Consider the following 6,282-nt stretch of genomic DNA (forward strand, 5'->3'; position numbering starts at 1 on the left):
GCATGTTATGCTTTATGAGTTTCGGAAGGGAATAAACGTTGCAGCAGCCGTAAAAAACATTCAAGACGTTTATCAAGATCAAGCACCAGCTAAACGAACTGTGGAAAAATGGTTCGCAAAATTTCGTTGCGGAGATTTTAAGCTGGAAGACGAGCCACGCTCAGGTCGACCTACCGACATTGATGACGACCTTTTGCGTTCTTTAGTTCAGAATACTCCGCGAATTTCAACAGAGGAAGTTGCTACAGCACTTAACGTTGACCGATCAACCGCTTTTCGGCGTTTAAAAAAAATTGGATTTGATTTAAAGCTCGATATATGGGTGCCCCATTTGTTGACCAAGAGCAACAAAATCCAGCGAATTTCTGCTGCCGTATCTTTACTCGGGCGGCTCAAAAACGAGCCGTTTTTGGATCGATGAAAAATGGGTCCTGTACAACAACGCTCAGCGCAAACGCACATGGAAATAGGCAGGTGAACATGGTGACGCAATGGCAAAGGCCAGTTTGCACCCGATGAAGGTGATGCTCTGTGTTTGGTGGGATTGCAAGGGTATAATTTGAGTTTCTCCCCGCCCGCCAAACGATTGATTCGGACAAGTACTGTCGTCAATTAACTAATCTGAACCGAGAAATCAAACAGAAACGTCCGAAATTGTCAGATCGCAAAGGCGTAGTCTTTCATCAAGATAACGCTAGACCACACGTTTCAAGACAGACGCTACGCAAACTGAACAGCCTGAAATGGAATGTCCTACTCATCCACCGTATTCTCCTGATATCGCACCATCGGATTATCACTTATTCCGGTCATTGCAAAATCATTTAAATGGAAAAAAAACTTGACTCTTTGAATACCTTACAAAACGTCGTGTCTTCGTTCTTCGAATCTAAACCACACAGTTTTTATGATCGGGGCATCCGTATGCTGCCAGAACGTTGGAAGAAGATTATAGACAACGATGGAGAATATATCAAATCATTGATTGAATAAAGAGTTTTGCTTGCCTAGTCACTGTATGACTTTCTTTCACAAACTCCCCCAATATAAAAATCTTCTGTGCGGACGTTTGTCACCATAAGACTTTTAAACGGCTGGACCGATTTTGTTCAAATTTTTTGTGTGTAATTAAGTTTTGGCAAGCATGGTTTCGAAGCGCGATTGATCGAATCGGAAACGTTTTTGTTAATTAATTTAAACATTGGATGGTTATATCTCTCAAATGATTAATATTTATTTTAACCTACCGTTGAGTGAGAACTGAAATAAATATTTAACAAGTTGCCGAAGGACAATAACTAAGTCAGCTCTGCTTTTTCTAATGAAATTTCCTACTGTGATATGTCAATTGAGAATAGATAAAACGTAGAGCGAGAGAGTGAAGCCTTCATTTTTCTCTCTCTCTCTCGAAAACAATGATTTTAGGTCCCGTGAAAGTACTGTATCTAGCAACATTTGTTTCTCGGCTCAAATCCATCTGAGTTTTGGCACCAATGTCAAGAGTACTTTAAGGATTATCAAACTAATCAGTACATTATTAAAGGAAAAGATGATGGAATTTAAAGACGAAACAAATTTTGTTTTCATCCATATAAATTACAACAGGGTAGTTCTGGTACACAAAAGGTCAGTGCAGTAGAAGATCTTCATCTTTGGTGGAAAGAACAAACTAAGCAATATATGAAGTTTGAAAAGTTTTTGTTCAAAAGATCGGACCGCTAATCGGTCAGAGTTAACTTCGCTTACTGATCGGCTGGATTACAGTAACGTGGTAGCTTGGCGACTTTGGCTATAAACAATAGAGTTGCGTGATCATATGTTCACATTTTAGAGCTACTGTTAATGTAATTTATTGTATTTTTTGTTTATTTGGGGAAATATTTCAAATTGCAAAGAATTGTTTTTCTTTTTAAAAGAGTTTTTAGTCATTTTAGTTGAAGAAAGTGTTTATTTTACATCTTTAGGGATGAGTGATTTTCGCTTATTCAGAGAAGTTTTTACCTTTATCATTTTTTTAAACGATAGTCTTTCTTTTTCTTATGGGGGATGTTGCAGTGGGATTTCCCGTTTGTTCTACATGTGTAGTTAGTTTTTTGCACTAAATATATGAGGACGCTTTTTATCCTTCGAGTATGGCCGAAGGAACAAACCATCAAGTACGGGAAAAAAATCTCTACATAGTATAAAATGAAGTCTCTAAAAAGCTACTGTTTTTTTGAACTCGCAAAACTTGAAAACTACCCAGCCGATTTTGCTGAAATTTTCACAGCTTGTTTCTTTAAGTCCTGAGAAGGTTTGCAAACCAGTTCAAAAACAATGCGATGAATAGTTCTTTTTTTTTTCCAACTTAGGCCCAATTTTCAAATTTCCGAATATGGGGATGAAAAATTACTCACAAACAGTAATATTATATATCGTTGGAAAGAGTACAATTTTCCGCGTTCTACTTAATTTGTTTCAACACTCTAACTTAATTACGGCGGGAGTTATTTGCGTTTTTAGCTCGAATTTTTTTAGGCTTAGTTGAAATTTAGGCACTACTTTCTTCATTAAATCCATCAGTAAAAAGTGAAGGAACTGTCCCACAGTTTTCGTTTGAACTCCATTGCAAAGAGCTGTTTTTTTTACTCCAGATCTAACTCGACCTAAGGTCGAAAGTTTAACGCTCTATCTCCATTAGAAAAAAAGTTACAAGCGAATTAAATGAAATTCAAAAATCTCCTCTGTTCTCACTTTTTAACCATTTTATTTTGCATTTCCACGGTAACACTTTTGTGTTTATTTCCATTTATCTCATTTTCAATTCTTAAACTTATTTTATTTTGTTTCCATGGTTACGCATTTTTAATCCATATTTCCTACTTTATTTTAATTTCTTGAAAGTATTTTAGTATCTGTAGTCATTGTTTGGCGAGAAAATTTTGCATGATGGTTTTTTTCTTTCCTTTAATCCTGGTTATTGAAGATACTTCACTTGACGCAATGGTTGTTTTCAAGGCAGACCGAGCAAAGCCGGGCAACGCAGCTAGTAGTTAATAAAACAAGTTTTTTTTTTTTTCATTCAAACAAGGATTTGACATCTATTTCAACTTGTTCAAGCTCATTTGGTTGAACAGAACATAATTCATAAGTAGAATAAGTTCATGCTCAGATGTTTGAGGTGTGATGTGGGACACAAGTGCAGACTGATATTTTAATTATTTAACATATTTACTGCATATGATTGTTTAAATGTATCACTCATACTGCAATAAATTTCATTATGTTAACATGGTTTTGAATGTTTAAAATTAAAGTCAACTAAGTAAACAACATTTTTTAAGTTGTATGTAACGGATAATGTTAACCTTAGAATGCTTTCCTTGAAAAAAGTTTCCCTTGACACATTCAATCATTTCTCAAGATAAAAACAGAATGGCTGAAAAAGTATTGCCAGTGTTTATGTACAAGTTTACTTTTAACATTGTCAGGTGTCAAATCTCTACTTAATGATTTTGGTTACATTTTTGGCTGTGGAACCATGTATTCCCTGCGATCAAGTATCCCCAGTCTCCCCTACTTTTCACAAAACAAAACAAAAAAAACCAAAATTCATTTACTGGAATTAATTTTTATAAAGTGGACGTTAAGCATAGTGATATAGACATTTTTTAAGAATTAAAATTGTGGAACCTCGGTAAGTTGACATTTTTTCATGTCCCATTGGGGTGTCGAGTTATCGAAGATTCACTATACTTGTTCCTTTCACTGCTTAAAAAAAAGGAAAAACCATGAATACACACTACAATAGCTCCAAAAGCTTGAGACCCCCCCCCCCCCTGTTTTATTAAGCTACTACTATTATGCTCCCTAAAAACCTTGAGTGTATATATAAATTACCAATATAAATTACAAAATGCTGCATTTCGATATTTCTGAATATTGGGCAGATTAATTTGGAATTTTGTGCTCTCAAATTGTTTTTTATGCATATGATTTCCCTAAATATGAGAGAACATAGGGCCGATATAAAAAGTAGATTATATTTTTTCATGAAATCTGTTTTTCACTTACTTTTAATTCTGCATCCCATTTTCAAACCATTTTTGCAACGAAAGTATCTACAACCCAAATTCAAAACAATAGAATATCAGAACTGTTTGAACAAAACTGGTTCCCGAGTCGGTAAAAATGAACACATGCAAATTAAAAAGAGTAAAATTCGTTATTCATAAATGGGTAAATCAATTTAAACAACTTTTCAGATATTATTTGAACAACTTATGGATAATTTACGCATTGGAAAAATAGATTTTTATATGGGTCAAAAAATTAGAATAATCTAATCATTCAATGTGAATTTTAAAAAGTAGCAAAAATATTTGTATACCTGTTAACCGATAGTTTGTCCCAAGTATGGACATTAGGGCGCCTGGATAATTTTACTCTTTTAAAAGCCTATTATTGCTCAAAATGAGTCTTCAAGGTGATAAAAAATATAAAAAGTCACATATTGTATCATTCCTTAAACCTATCCAATTCAATTCAAATGAACGTTTTACAATCTATGGTATGTAATATTTTAGAGGAATATAGAAGGACTGACCAGGGGCTTAGCTAAGGGGGGGGGGGGGTTTGGGGACAAAACCCCCCCTGAAATGTTTGTCTCAAAAAAAAGAGAAAGAGAAGAGAAAGAAAAAAAAAGAAAAAATTCAAAACGACATTTTTTGAGTAACAAAGGTCAAAAATTCACTTCGTCCTCCCCTCCCAATGACATTGATAATCTGCTACATGAGTGACCCTCAAGCATAAAGATGCCTCCCTCTGCTGCGACAATTTTTGATAATTGACTGAAATTTGACACTTCGCTTTAGAAATGAGATTGATTTGTTAAATCCACGTATATGTAGCCTTTCTTCGTCATTCATTCCGCAAATTGTTAAATATGTTTAATTTTATGAGTGGCGCAGTGGGAATATTACACACAGTCGAATCTGTATATTTTGAATTTCACAGGAAAGAAAAAAATCGAGATAAAGAGGTTTTGAGATACGGGGGCTTTAAGAAACGTTATAGAAATTTGGAATATGATGGTGAAAATTTGAAATCGATACTAAAGACAATGTGGGTTGTTGATTAAAACCCCTCTGTATTAGTTTAGTTAGTTGAAAAAATCTTATACTTTTTACTCGTATCATTTCGGTTTTCTAAGGAATCACAATTTTAAGGAAGAGAGCAACCAAAGAACAGTACTAATCCAGATAACAGAGTGAAATGGCTTTTAACTTGAATGATCATTAACCATGAACTTGAAATGTTCATCTTAAATGTCAAACCTATGAATTTCACCCCTTTACTCTTCTTCTAAAAAATCTCTTTAAAAATTTCTTTGCTTTTGTTTTGTTTGACACAAGTTTCGGACTTGAGGCACTCCATTCCAAAGTATGTAAGATTCACCTCCCTCTTATTTTGTTAATACTAAAAAAGTTTATACACACACACACACACACATATATATATATATATATATATATATATATATATATATATATTATATATATATAATTCACACATATTCAATCATATATATATATATATAATTATATTATTATTCACACAAACAGACAAAATACAAATGAAAAAACCAAGAACATCAAAATAGAAAATGAAAAAGGTGAACCCAGGACCAACACTTTATCAAGGGGGGGGGGGGGGGGAGGGGGAATATATATACATATATATATACAGGGGCGGATACAGAGTATCATTTTAGGGGGGGGGTCACATGTGGAAGAATGACTACTCCCCCCCCCCCCCATGAGTTAACCTGTGATTTTGGGTACGAAAATTTCCGAAATTGCTTGGGAGGCAAAAAAAAAAGCACCAAATCAGCCAATAAAGCAGTTAGTAAAGCATAAAGCTACTAATTAATTTCATAAGCAATGAAAGGAATCAATATTTCAAATATTTACTTTTAAAAAATACTTAATGAATTGAAAAGACTACTGAAATCGTTTGCATTTTATTCAAAAACTGTTTGATCACAATGTGGATGGATAATATTGTTGACAGTTGGAGGGGGGGGGGGGGTCATGACCCCTATGACCCTCCCTTTGTATCCGCCACTGTATATATATATATAAGTAACCCCCCCCCCGAAAGTCGGGTCTAGCTATGCCTCTGGGACTGACCAACTAAAAAGTAGCCGAAGAATACGAGGTAGAAAAATTGTAACACCTGGCAGAGATGAACCAAAATTGAAGTAAATCGTCCAAAATAATCATTGAAAAATGCTTCTTACGT

This window comes from Uloborus diversus, chromosome 4, assembly GCF_026930045.1.
Source record: "Uloborus diversus isolate 005 chromosome 4, Udiv.v.3.1, whole genome shotgun sequence".
Taxonomy (NCBI): domain Eukaryota; kingdom Metazoa; phylum Arthropoda; class Arachnida; order Araneae; family Uloboridae; genus Uloborus; species Uloborus diversus.